Consider the following 14923-nt stretch of genomic DNA (forward strand, 5'->3'; position numbering starts at 1 on the left):
TGCTTTCCGCCAAGATCCATCTAACATTAGCTTTAATATCCCTAGTACCATGACCTCTTCTAAATCCAGCCTGCACATCTGGCAGTCCTCTTTTGACATATTGCTCCAAATGTCTTTGGATAATTTTCAGCAGAATCTTGTTTGCATGTGATATTAATGATATTGTTTGATAATTTCCACACTCTGTTGGGTCACCTTTCTTCGGAATGGGAACAACTATTGATCTTTTCCAGTCAGTTGGCCAGCTGGCTGTCCCCCAGATTTCTTGGCGTAACTTAGTGAACACATCCAGAACAGTGTCTATTTGTTGAAATAAATCAATTGGTATGCTGTCAACTCCTGGAGATATATTTAAAAACTGCCTAATTTAAAACCCTTTATTATTAATGTAGCTTGATTGCATATTTGATAGATCTCTGACTGCAAAAGTTCGTAAAAATCTTCTATTTCTTCTTCTTCGGCTCTGGTTATTGGTGCATATATCTGAATGATAGTGGTATTCGCTGGATTTCCTTGTATGCATATGGATATTATCCTGTCACTCACAATATTGTATTTCAAGGCAGATCTAGAAATGATTTTTTTAACTATGAATGCATCCCCATTTTCTCCTCATCTCTCCAGCATAGTAGATCATATGATACCCTGACTCAAAATGTCCCATGCTAGTCCATCTCATCTTGCCAATACCTAGTATGTGAATACTTACGCATTCCATTTCTTCCTTAACAATATCTAATTTTCCTACATTCATGGTTCTCACATTCCATGTTCCAATTATTAGTGTCTGCTTACAATTGTTCCTTCTTTGTGTTTCCATACTTGAGGGCTCCACTTCAGTTACCCTATCTGCTAGTGTAAGTGTGTTCTATTGAACACAAGGACCAGGAGGCAACAATTAGAACTGAGAAAGTAAACACTGGATGGTTCAAAATTGGGAAGGATGTACGCCAGGGATGTGTCTTATCTCCATACCTTCTCAATCTATATGCAGAACAGATTATCTGAGAGGCTGGGCTCTATGAGGAGAAATGTGGCATCAGGATTGGTGGAAGATCCATATTATGCAGATGACACAACCCTGCTTGCTGAAACTGAGGAGGACCTGAAGTGCTTGCTTCAGAAGATATAGGACTGCATCCTTCAATATGGATTGAAGCTCAACATTAAGAAAACAAAGAATCTCACCACCGGTCTGACTGGCAGCATCGTGAAGGATGGTGAAGACATTGAGACTGTAAACAGCTTTCGTTTGCTTGGCTCCACAAACAAAATTCTTGGCACCAGCAGCCGGGAAATTAAAAGATGTATTGCGTTGGGAAAGTCTGCTGTCAGAGACCTTTCTCAAGTACTGAGGAGCAATGATGTCAGTCTGGAGACTAAGGTGTACGTAATACAGGCCATGGTCTTTGTAATCACTTGCTATGAGTCAGAGAACTGTTCAATGACTAAGGATAATAGGAGGAGAATTGATACCTTTGAGTTGTGGTGCTGGAGAAGTGTTGAATATACCATAAACTGCTAAGAGAATGAACAGCTTCATCCTTGGGAGGGTTAAACCAGGCTTTTCCTTGGAGGCAAGGATTCTGAAGCTTCATCTGACATATAGCATGTTACTTTGGAGGGACCAGTCCTTGGAGATGGATGTCATGCTTGGGAGGGTGGAGGGATAGCATAAGAGAGAGTAAGACTCTCGATGAGATAGATTCATTCAGTGACTGGGGTAATGGGCGTAGATGTGTCAGAGACAATAAGATGGGCACAAGATAGAGCTGTGTTTAGGGCTGTTGTACATAGGGTCACTATGAGTTGGAGGTGACTCGATGGCACATAACAACAACAACAATTAAAAACCTCCTAATCCAAGAAATATAGCCAGAATTGGACTAAAGAGTCATTTTATTATACTAAAATATTCAGAAAAGTTATCATGAGGATTGACCCTCCAAAATCTAATTTTTGCATTACCAAATTTAGCAATAAAACTGACCACTAGAGAGAGCACAAAAGGCTACACTGGAAAGGGCAAGCAGAGAAAAGACTAGCTGTGACTCTGCAAAACTCATGTGGACCATAAACACTCAGTGAGAAAAATTGTCAAGGTGACGCCTTTAAGGAAATGCTTTATAACCTTTATATTGATAATGAAAGATTCATTTTAATCTTTTTTTTTCTGACTGTAACAACAGCACAAGGGTCCCACTGGTCCACATAAGAACTGGGTGCCTTAATTAAATAAATAAAGACAGCCTTGACCTCAGGTTGAAACGTACTTTTAGTTAATACACTTCAAGGCTCATGTTGACATTTCCCTTATTTCTAATAGGCATATTATGGGTTGCATTTTTTCCTTTTCTTTTTTTTGAACCAAAACCCCTTTTAAAAGTATAGCCACTTTTCCCCCCACAATAACATCATTGCTCATCTCTGCTTAAAAAACTACCTCTCATTTTCATGTGTGTCTGGAAAGTTGATATCACTCCTTAAGCATGAGCTCTACATAGTGACTTTCTTCCAGAGTCTCAGGAAAAATGACCCTCCACCTTCCCAAGCATGATATTTCTCTTCATGGAATAGTCTGTTCTAACAATATATCCAAAGTATGTGAGACAAAGCTTCATTGTCTTTGCCTCCAAAGAGTACTCTGGCTACACTTTCTCTAAAGCCTATCTGTTTGTTCTTTGTAAAGACCACTGACTCTTTAGCTCTCAGAAGATCTGGACTTAGCCTTGTCCTGTGCGATGCTCACACTCTCTGACATGCTCAATCCAGTGAGACAGTCATGGAGTCAATCTATCCTGTTGAGAGTCTTCCTCCGTTTCTCTAACCCTCACTCCTCCAAATGTTCTGTGACCCCAGTGTAACTGTGAAATGGACATGAGGCAAGCATCCAGTACAACATCTAATTCAGTACAATACCCTTGACCAGTATCATCCCTCAGAACTGTCAAAGGTCATCAAAATACATGGAAATCTGAGAAACTGACACAGCTAAAAAGAGAATAAGTAGATAGGATGGCTAAATACTATTTTTTAGATAAGACCTTGGAATAGAGAAATATATGAAGTAAAAACTAATGAAATCTGCGTAAAGTATGGGCTAGAGAGCTTCAGTAAGATAGGTTGGCACTGTGACCATAGCAATGGGCTCAAGCATGATGGAGATAATGAAGACAGCACAGGAGAGAACACGGTTCTGCTCTGCTATTCATAAAGTCACTACGACCTGAAGTCATCTCAACAGTAGATCAGGGAGCTGCTGATGCAGTTTGTAGGAAGCTGCAATGCTAACCCAAAGACCAAATCTCTGTGGGGGTTCAAATTTCCCAGCAACTGTGAGAGAAAAGAATGAGAAATCTCTTCCCATGCTATTTCCAGGCTCAGATTCCCGCTGGAGGGTCAGCTACATGTCAGTTCTGACACGATGGCAATGAGGTAAATTGTTAAGTTGAAGACTCCCACTTTACTGTTAATTATCAATAAAGATTTATTGATAATAATGTAAAATATTGGTTCATTGATTATAACAAATGCACCATGAAAATAGTTTAAGATGTTACTATTAGGGGTATCTTCACAAATTTTCTAAATATAAAACTATCACTAAGTCATTTATTTTAAAAAGAAAAACAGCAAAATTAGGGGAAATGCTGGCACTTGGGCCAACCCAAGCGAAACTCTTTTGAGGATAGTGGAAGAACCATAATCTCTGGTCTGGTAACACAGGGACACACATTGAAAATAGAATATGTTTCTTCTATTGTTAATTTAATCATCTGCTCTTTCCTAATTACCAGGAGCTGGTGACGCAGATGCAGAGGTCTCACTTCAGAGTGGAGGAGTGAGCAAAACTTTAAAAACAAGACTCTGTCCCAGTAATGCAAAATCCTCTTGCATAGGTTAACTCTCATTTTAAGACCAACTAAGACATCATTTAAGGTCCCACCGTGCTAAAAAAAGAAATACTCTCAAGGATTAACTCCAGTACCAGACAAATTTCTCAAAAATTCTGGAATGAAGCCAGTCTGCCAGTTGCAACCCAGTCATCCTACCTACTAGGGATGGGTGACCAAAGAGAACGGCTCCCCTGCAACTGTGCTCCTCCTAGTTCAGTTCCTCCACTCCTCAGCTCTCTCTCACCTTCCATCTTCCCCTTCTGTCCTTCTGCCATACCTCAACAACATTTTCTTAGATATCAAAGGCTTTAATTATTCACATCACCTGCTGTGTCTCACAGAGCCTTCTTTAGACTTGTAATCTTAATACATTTTGTCTTATCTTAGTGTTCCATCAAGTAAACTTGTACAGGCAGGAAAATGTAGATACATTTCTAGACCTAGACAGTTGGAAATTACATAAGCCTGGTAGAGACAGGAGATAGGGCTGGAAAAATATGTGACGGCAGATTGCATAGAGCTTTAAATTTTATATGGGTGGAGGGAGGGATGGGTAAAGGAAAGGGGAAAGATCCAGTGTCAAAAACAATGTACACAGACTTTGTAAGTAAATCAGTACAAAAATAATTATCATTTCTGAATTTTGAGAAACACTAAAGTAACATATTATTGCAACATATACTATTTTGACTTATATTTCCAAGATAAAACAAAGTTACCCCTTATAACAACCTTATTCTTTCAGAGATCCTTTGGGCAAGACCACAGAGATGGGCTGGGCACAAAGTTTCAAGGCTAGGGCACAAGCTAGGAGATTACAGTCACGGCCCCAGCTAAAAACGTTTACCTGTTGTGTACCATTGACAGAAGTGTGCAAACAAAAGGTTTAGGGATAAATGGGGCAAGACCAGTGGCAAGTGAAATAGAGAAGCTTTATTTTTATATTTATGCTCTTTACCCTAACAATTAAAGTGACTTAACTTAAAAAATCCCTCATTGCTGTCGAATCAGAGCCCACTCACAGGAAAGCCATTCATGACCCTCCATCATGTTTCCAGAAGCTGTAAATTATACAGGAAGGCACTTCCCATTTTTCTCCCTCAGAGCAGCATTTAGGTTGGCAGTGCAACTCCTTACGTGTTATATTACAAGATATCTCTGTTGGTACTGGATGTCATGTGCTGTTGAGTTTCCTGCGACTCATAGCAATCCTATGTACAACAGCCCTAAACTCTGCTCTATCCTGGGCCAATCTTATTGTCTCTGATACACCTACTCCCATTACCCCAGTGACTGAATCAATCCATCTCATTGAGGATCTTCCTCTCCTGTGCTGTCCCTCCCCTCTCCAAGGACTGATGTTGCCTTGCAACATGTCCAAACTATGTTAGATGAAGCTTTAGAATCATTGCCTCCAAGCAGCAGCCTGGCTTCACCCTCTCCAGGATGAAATTCTTTGTTCTCCTACCAGTCCATGGTATATTCAATACTCTTCTCCAGCACCACAGCTCAAAGGCATCAACTCTCTATCATTCCTAGTCAGTCTAGCTCTCTGATGCATAGCAAGTAATTGCAAAGACCATGGCCTAGAACAGATACACCTTAGTCTCCAGACTGACATCTTTGCTCTTCAGTACTCGAGAGAGGTCTCTGACAGCAGGCTTTCCCAATGTAATAAATCTTTTCAATTCCGGGCTGCTGGTACCAAGAGTGTTGATTGTAGAAACAAGCAAACTGAAGCTGTTGACAATCTCAATATCTTCACCACGATACTGCCAGTTGGGCCAGTGGTGAAAATCTTTGTTTTCTTAATGTTGAGCTTCAATCCATATTGAAGGCTGCAGTCCTTGATCTTCTGTAGCAAGCACTTCAGGTCCTCCTCAGTTTCAGGAAGCAGGATTGTGTCATCTGCATAACACAGACTGTTGATGAGTCTACCTCCAATCCTGATGCCTCATAGAGCCCAGCCTCCTGGATAATATGTTCTGTATATTGGAAACCCAAGTTCTTTATAAACTTTCATTAAAATCTCAATTAAAAAAATAAATAAAAATAAAAAATAAAATGTATGTAGGGAGGACACACCTTTGGCACAAATCCTTCATAATTTTGAACCATGCAGTATTTTCTTGCTCTGTTCTGACAACTGTCTCCTGGTCCAAGTATAGGTTTCACATAAGCACAGTCAAGTTTCTGGGATTCCCATTCTTTTCAGGGTCAGCCACAGTTTATTGTGATCTACACAGACAAATGGCCTTTGCATAGTCAATGAAACACAGACAGACATTCCTCTGATTCTCCCTGCTTTTAGCCAAGATCCATCTGACATTAGCTATTATATCACGAGTACCATGGCACTTCAGGCAGTTCTCTGTTGATGTGCTATTCCAGTCATTTTTGGATAATCTTCAGAAGAATCTTGCTTGCATGTGATGTCAATGATATTGTTCGATAATTTCTATACTCTTTTGGATCATCTTTCTTTGAAATGGGAACAAATATAGATCTCTTCCAGTCAGTTGGCCAGGTGGTTGGTACTTAATCTTCCAATGTTAAAAATATTTCCTTGTGTAGGCAACTGTATAGGGAACAAAATAATCTACTGATGATAAAAACAAAAACATGAAAGCTATTTATGTTCATTTGCATTTCATCAAATACACACATGCACACATATAATTCTTAAACAAGTATATACATACATAGTAATGATATATCCACAAGTATTTATTATTACTGTTGTGTGCCATCAAGTGAGAACTGACTCACAGTTGACAACCCAGTGGATTTTCAAGAGGCAGTAAATTGCATGGGAGGTGACTGCCCATCTCTCGCCCATGAAGAAGCTGGTAGATTCAAACTACATGCCTTTGGGTTGCTCCCTACCTTACTGCTGTTGTTGCTGTTATGTACTATTGAGTCAGAACCAATCCACAGTTGACACTCCAGTGGGTTTTCAGAGGGTGTGAATTATACTCAAAGCCAAACTAGAGCCCCAAGCCTCTTTATTTGTTCTAATGGAAATGATTAGTCAAACATGTTTGGATCAAAATATACGTGATACTAAACACATAAGCTTCAGAAGGGTGAGTCCACCACTACCATCAAACCCAAGGAATTTAAAAATCCATTTATCAAAAACCAAGCAGATAACTATACATTCATGGAGGAGGCTCTGAAGACTCACTTCATAGCCTAACCTTTCTGATGTGATTTGGGGATTCACAGGATAGAAGGCATAACAGAGAGGTACACACTCTTCAACTCCACTGACAAATTCTTAGGAGCAACTTGCTCACAGAAAAAGACCTCCAGCTGAGGAATCAGAGTCAGATGCCTGTCTTACATCTGTAGTCCTTAAGCAATGCGAACCTCAAAAAAACACTACTTTTTGAATGTGTCTCTCTGTAGTATAAGGAGAACCACATCTTACAAGATTAAATTATTCACTCCTATCTCTGACTTTCTAAAAAAGTATTCTTAGTACCACACTTTTACCATATTTCACTTTCATGAGCACTAGTCACACACAGCAAACAGAAGCATGTTAAGAGGATGACAGATTTTTAAACTGAGAGCAGCATAGTAACTTATCATGAAGACCAAGCACAGATAAATGCATGCAATTTTTAAGCATTTTTTTATACAGGCAGCATTAATACTGTATCTCAAGTCACTGGGTGGTACACACAGTTAATAACCAAATGGCTGACAGTTCACATCCAACCAGAAATGCATTGGAAGAAAGACCCACCTACCTGTGAAAAGCTGTACCACTGATAATTGTACAGTGCCAAGTCTGACTCTGACATCCACAGCACTGCTGTAATTACACACAGCAGGCACTCTTTATGTTCTTGCTGTGGTGATGTGCTGTAATTTTGGAAGCTACGTCACTGGTGGTGCAATTACCAACAGGGTCATCAATCATGGAAATATTTCAGCTGAGCTTCCAGACTACAGAATACTAGAAAACAGGATTGGCAGTCCACTTCTGCAAAAACTGGCCAGTGAAAATATTATGAAGAGCAGTAACTCATTGATATAGTTCCAGAACTGGAGCCACTCAAGTTGGATATCACTCAAGAAGAGCCACTGATTCAAAGTAGAATATACCTTAAAAATGGGGATTGAAAAAGCTCTACAGTGTCTTCATTTGCTAGTAGATCTTAACTTACTAGTAAGAAACAGCTTCAAATATCCATTAAAATCATTACATAGAATACAGAAAAAATCTGAGAAAACTGGAAGTTGTTAAAAATGAAACTGAACATATAAGTGTCATTATGCTAGATATGAGTGAGCTGAAATGGACTGGCCATTCTGAATCAGGCAATAACCTACTATATCAGAAATGAAAAATTAAAGGGTAATAGCAGCCCATTCATTGTCAAAAAGAATGTTTGAAGGTCTATCCTGAAAGCATATAATCTGTCAGTGAGAGAATAATATCCATACACACACACAAGAAGAGCTGTCAATATAATTATTAATCAAATTTACACATCAACCACAAACATCAAAGATGAAGAAACTGAGAATTTAAGCCAATTTCTGTAGTCTGAAAGTAATCAAACATGCAATCAATATGCACTGATAATTATTAATCATTGGAATGTAAAAGAAGCATGGGTAGTGGAAATTTATGGCCTCGGTGATAGAAATAACAATGGAAATTGCATGAAAAATTTTGTACAACCAAAGACTTATGCACTACGCAGATACCTTTTACAAAAATAATATTAACAATGACTATGCATATAGACCACATCAAAGAATATAAAAGAATCAATCAACTACATCTGGAGAAAGACATAGTAGAGAAGCTGATCAGTTAAAACAAGGTAAGAGACATTCTATGGAGAACATCATTATATATATACACACATACATACACACACACACACACACACACACACACACACACATACACACACAGTCCAATGTCAAACTGAAGCTGAAGAAAATGGAAACAAGTTAACAAGAGCCAAAATATGACACTGAGTATATGCCAGATGATTTATAATAAATTTGATGCATTGAGCAATAATAACTAGGGGCCAAAGAAGCAGTGGAATGACAAGACACCATACAATAAAGAAACAAAAGATCAGTAGAGAGGAGAGGAAAAAAAAGAAAGAAAAGATCAAACAGATGTCAGAACAGACTCTGAAGCTTACCATAGAATATACAGACGCTAAAAAGTAAGGAAGGCATAATGAAGTAAGAGAATGAGACAAAACACTTCAAAGGGCAGTTTTAGAAGAAAAAGCAAAGCACTATAACTAAACGCTCAAAGACTTGGAGTTAGAAAACCAAACAGGAAGAACATACCTGACATACCTCAAACTAAAAGGATTGAAGAAAAAGTCCTGAATTAAAGTAGGGAAAGATTTTAAGGTCAAAATACTAAGTAATGCAAAAAGCATCAAATGAAGATAGAAGAAATAAAACAAAACCACTATATCATACAAGAAAAAAAAAGAGCACTGGTCAACACTGAATTATTTCAGGAGGGAGCATATGTTCAAGAACCAATGTTGTTAGGTGCTATGGAGTCTAGTATGACTCATAGCGACCCAATGAACAACTGATAAAAAATCCTATTGTAAGGTCACCTGGGAGATAGGGGACTTTCTACTCTAAACACATCTTATGGGAGACTTTCTAATCAGCCTTGTGTCATAGGGAGACATTCCAATCAGCCAAGTGTCATATGGCTACAGTAAATCAGAAGAGAGCACAACCATCAGCTATGACACAATCCACCAAAATGAACTAAGTAGCTCCATATTTGGGAACAAATAGAAGGCATCCAATTAGCATCCTCCACGGAAAATTGACCACACTACCCCCAAACCCTGCCACTAAAATTTTGCCTGTACCCTTTCCATATGTGACTTCAATGCCCCACACCGCCTTCCTCCAGCCTGGGACAGCAATTTTGCTGGAGAGTTGCCAATAAATCCCTCTGTTTTACTTTATCTGGTTTTCCGTGCCCTTTTTTACCTTACACCTATTCCATGTCATTTTCAGACATTATTTCAGACATATTCAAGCCTACTCCAGAAGTCACTATGGCAGTCCATCTGTTTGAAGGTCTTCTTCTTTTTCATCATCCCTCCACCTTCCCAAGCATGATGTCCTTCTCTAAAGAACCGCCTCTCTTAGCTATATGCTTAAAGTATGTGAGACAAAGATTCACCATCTTTGCCTCCAAGGAGCACTTTACTGTACCTTATCAAAGATATATCTGTTTGTTCTTTTGGCAGTCCATAGTATATTCAGCACCCTTCTTCAACCACAACTCAAAGACATCAATTCTTCTGTAATCCTTACTCACTGTCCAGTTCCCAGATGCATAGCAAGTGATAGAAAAAAACAGCCTGAATCAGGTGCAACTCAATCCTAAAACTGACAATACTGTTCCTGAACATTTTGGAGAGGTCCTTGATATTGTGACTTTCCCAATGCAATACATCTCCTGATCTACAGACTGCTAGTACCAAGTATGCTGATTGTGGATTAAAGTAAGATGAAGTTGTGAACTGTTTCAATGATGTTATCTATTGGTCCAGTGGTGAGAATCTTTGTTTTCTTAATGTTGAGATATTGAGCCATATCAAAGGCTACTATAGTCTTTGATAGTCTGCAGCAGAAATGCTATGGGCAAAATTTTTTTTTAAATATAATCTTGTAAATGTTCCATAAAAATACTATTATTCCTAGTCAAACATGGACATTGCAATACGAAGAGTAACTGTTTCCTTTGTGCTATAAAATGTGAAAAGATTATCACACTGGATCATATAGAATAATACCAGCATTTCTAGGTATCACAAAAGCCAGTACCAAATGAGCAGGTGAGGCTGGGGGCCAGGAAGGTGGGGGGTCTGCTCGGGACCTTGAGCACCTAAGTCTCCATGTCTTCAAACAACGCCACCATTCTGGGATCACAAGCACCCTTTGTGGCCACACCTCGCAGAGAAGCCCTCCAGTGAGCTCGACTGCAGGGGCTGATGGATGCTTCCCGCTGCACATCAGACTCTGGTGCCATTAGGGTGCATGCCGTCCTGGGATGGGGACATGCTGGCCTTCAGTTCTCAGAGAGGGACAGGGCCAGGGCGGCCTGAAAGGCAGCTTCTTCATCAATGTTGTAGTCCACAAAGATGTCGTAGGAGAACTTGTGCCAGTGGAGGCGGTGTTGCAGGAAGTTGGCGCTCTTATAACTGGGGTCCCCCCAGGGCATCTCTGAGCAGATGGGGCATACCACGCGCTTGGGGTCACTGCAGTGGTTGTCTACACAGTGCTTCACCAGCTCCTGCTGATCCAAGTTGCAGGCACCACAGCAGGGGCAGTTGAAGGTGGACTGGTTGGGAATGTTGCTGGTTATGGGCTACGATGTGGGTACCACGGGAACGAACGTGGGGCAGTTGGTCATTTGCTCCTGGACCTTCACACAGTATGAAATGTGCACCCGCATCTTTGCCAGGGCCACCTTCTTGTTGCAGCCTCGGCAGGGAGCCTTGTAGGATAAGAGATGCTTCTCCACATGGGCAGCCTTGTCCATCTTCCTGGGGTCGAAAGGCAGGCGGAAGAATGGGCAGAGTGGGGATGGCACCTGGAGGCACGGCTGGAGGCACTCCCCACAGAATGTGTGGCCTCAGATGCCGATGGCCACAGGCCTGTGGTAGACCTCCAGGCAGATGGGGCAGCTATACTGTGCCTCCACGCCACCGACACCGCCCGCAGGCCCAGCCAGCGGCTGCTGCTGCTGAGCTGAGGCCACCATGCTGCGGAATATAGTCATCCCGGGGCCAGGCCCGCTGCCTCCACCTGGCCCCCATCCGGCCCGGCCTGGTCCCCCAGTCCAACCTGCACTTATACACAAAATCTTGAATGATCTAAGAATCATTAAAAGAAGAAGGGTGCAACAATGAATGAATGAATGGAATTCCAAAATCTCTATAGATGTTCATTGAAATGAAAAATAAACAACCTAAATTTAAAAAAAAAAAAAGAAATACTATAACGGAAGGGGCAGGCATCTGAAATGATTGTGCACTCAAGTTTTTACTTTGGGTTCCCCACAGCCACGATGCCATTTCATTGTAATTCAGTTCAAAGTTACGTGGCTGTCACAGTGCTACACAATCAGCAACCACAGCCACTCAAGAACCTTGAGCTCAAGTGCACTGTCAATGCTAATCAGTGGTCTTACAATAAATAATAAAACACACACACACACACACACACACACACACAAAAAGAAGATGGAGCAAATATACAGAAAAACGAAGATGGAGCAAATATACAGAATCACTGTATCATAAAGAATTGGCCAACACGGAAATATTTTAGAAAGTACCATATGATAAAGACTTAATGGTCTTGAAGGAATAAGTTCAAAGAGCACTGAAAGCACTGACAAAAATAAGGCTTCTTGATCAACGGGATACCAACTGACATGTTTCAAACAACAGATGCAGCCTGAATGTTCTCATGAATCTGTGCCAGAAATTTAGAAAACAGCTACCTGGCCAACTGATTGGAAGAGATCCATATTTGTTTCCATTATCAAGAAAGGTGATCCAATTTGAATTAATATCAGATGCAAGAAAAAGACTGCTGAAGATCATCCAAAACAGCTAGAACAGTATATTGACAAGGAGGAACTGTCAGATGTTCAAGCTGAGTTTAGAAGAGGCTATATCGCCAGGCTTAGGGACTGGAGTCTCCCTCCACTCTGGAAGTGAGTTGCCTAACTTGTGGGATGACTGGCGTCTCGATGGTGGCTCATGTTGGTGGCACTCAGGCAAGGGAAGTTTTGGGGACATTTTCCTTGTGTGTTACTGTTCTTTTTGCCCTTAAAAGTGGGTGGGCTGCCCTGAGCCTTAGACTAAGAGTAAGTAAGGGTTGAGCCTGCTAGAAGTGGTAGCTTAAAATCCTTCATGAGGCTTGAGGACTGGAGTCTCCCTCCACTCTGGAAGCAAGCTGGCTAACTGGACTATCTTTAATTATTTTTAGTGAAACATTCTTCTAAGTCAGCCCTGGTCTGTCCACTTGCTGTACAGAGATAACTCATGGTGGCTGTGAAGCTGAACACTCTAACACTGATGCGTCAAATACAAGAATGGTAATTCATGGTAGACAGTGTTTGGTGGAGCTCTCCAATTAAAATAAACTTGGAAGCAGGAGTGGCATCCACTTTCAAAATAGCTAGCCTCTGGAAACCTTATGAACTTGGAGAAAGGATGAAAGTTATACAAATGTCCAGGTCACTATGAGTCGCCTACAACTTAACAACAACAACATATCACCAGGGCTAATATCAGATGGATCCTGGCTGAAAGCAGAGAGTATCAAAAGAATGTCTATTTATGCTTCATTGCCTATGCAAAGACATTTGATTGTGTGTATCATAACAAGTTATGTCTAACATTGTGAAGAATGGAGATCCTAGGGCACTTGTTGGTGCTCATAAGAAATCTGAACATAGACCAAGAAGGTTTTGACTGAACAGTGTAAGGGATTTCACTTACATGACTTTGGACTGGGAAAGGTGTGTATAAGAGTTATATCTTCTCTCCATACCCATTCAAACTGCATGCTGAGCAAATTATTTGAGAAGCTAAACTCTGTGAAGAAGAAGATGGCATCAGAATCAGAGGAAGACTCATAAAAAAACCCACATTATGCAGATGACACACCTGGCTTACTGAAAGTGAAGAGGAATTGTAACACTTACTGCAGAAGATCAAACACTGCAGTGTTCAGGATAAATTGCATCTTAACATCAAGAAAACAAAAATTCTCACCACTGGACTGCAAGGTAACATCATGATGGAGAGAAGACTGAAATTGTCAATGGCTTCCTCTTACTCAAATACACAATTGATACACTTGGTAGCAGAAGTCAGGAGATGAGGAAATGTAATTGCACTGGGAAAGTCTGCGGTAAGGAACTCTCCAAATTATTGAAGAGCAATGAAGTTAGTTTCAGGACTAATGTGAGCCTGATTCAGACCACAGTCTTTTCAATCACTTGCTACACATCTGAAAACTATATAATGAATAAGGGTGTCAGAAGAAAATTGATTGCCTTTGAGTTGTGGTGTTGGAGGAGAGTACTGAATATCCCTCAGAATGGTAAAAGAACAAACAGATATGACTTGGAGAAGGTACAGCCAGAATGCTCCTTGGAGGCAAGGATGGCAAAGCTTTATCTTTCATACTTTGAGCATTTTGGTAGGAGAGACTTTTCCTTGGAGAAGGACGTCATATTTGGAAAGATGGAGGACCAGTGAAGGGGAGGAAGACCCTTAACCAGGTGGACTGACACAGTGACTACAACAACAGACTCAAGAGTGTCAGAGATTGTAATGTTGGCACAGGATATGACAGTGTTCATATTTGTTCACTGGGTCACTATGAGTGGTACTTGATTCAATGACACCTAACAACAATAAAAATGCATCTGAAATTTGGACAATGAGTAAGGATGACAGAAGAATTGTTGCCTTTGAGTTGTCTTGTTGAAGACAAATACTGACTATCCCATGGACAGCCAACACAATAAATATGTCTGTCTTGGAAGGAGAGAAACTAGAATGCTCCTTAGAGTCAAGGATGAGGATGATGAAACTCTGTCTCATACACTTTGGATGCATTGTCAGGAGGGGGCAGTCTTTAGAAGAGGACATCATTCAGAAAAAGGTACAGGGTCATAGAAAGAGAGAAGTGTTCCCAAAAGGATAGACAGACACAGTCACTGTAACAATATGCTTGTATATATTGGAAATGATTAAGCTGGGCACAAGACAGGGCAAGTTTCAGATCTGTTGTTCATAATGTCTCTATGTCATAAATGACTCAACAGCATCATCATTTAACATCAATAAGAAGTTGTGCTTGACCCAGTGTTGACAGCTATGGTGTGCCTGACCCATGTTGTTGTATTCTCAATTGTTTTGTACATGTGTGAAAGTTGGACAATAAATAAGGAAGACCAAAGAATTGATACCTTT

At 40.4% G+C, this 14923-nt stretch overlaps 1 protein-coding gene and 1 pseudogene across 1 annotated transcript in view; both read right to left on the reverse strand.

Moving 5' to 3' along the window:
* CA8 (carbonic anhydrase VIII) overlaps window positions 1-14923 on the reverse strand; it is a 194297-nt gene that overhangs the window by 47955 nt on the left and 131419 nt on the right. The window lies entirely within an intron of this gene.
* Window positions 10993-11706, reverse strand: LOC102860189 (annotated as a pseudogene).

Source organism: Elephantulus edwardii, unplaced genomic scaffold (genome assembly GCF_000299155.1).
Source record: "Elephantulus edwardii isolate Elephantulus edwardi_28Jun2011 unplaced genomic scaffold, EleEdw1.0 scaffold00248, whole genome shotgun sequence".
NCBI lineage: Eukaryota > Metazoa > Chordata > Mammalia > Macroscelidea > Macroscelididae > Elephantulus > Elephantulus edwardii.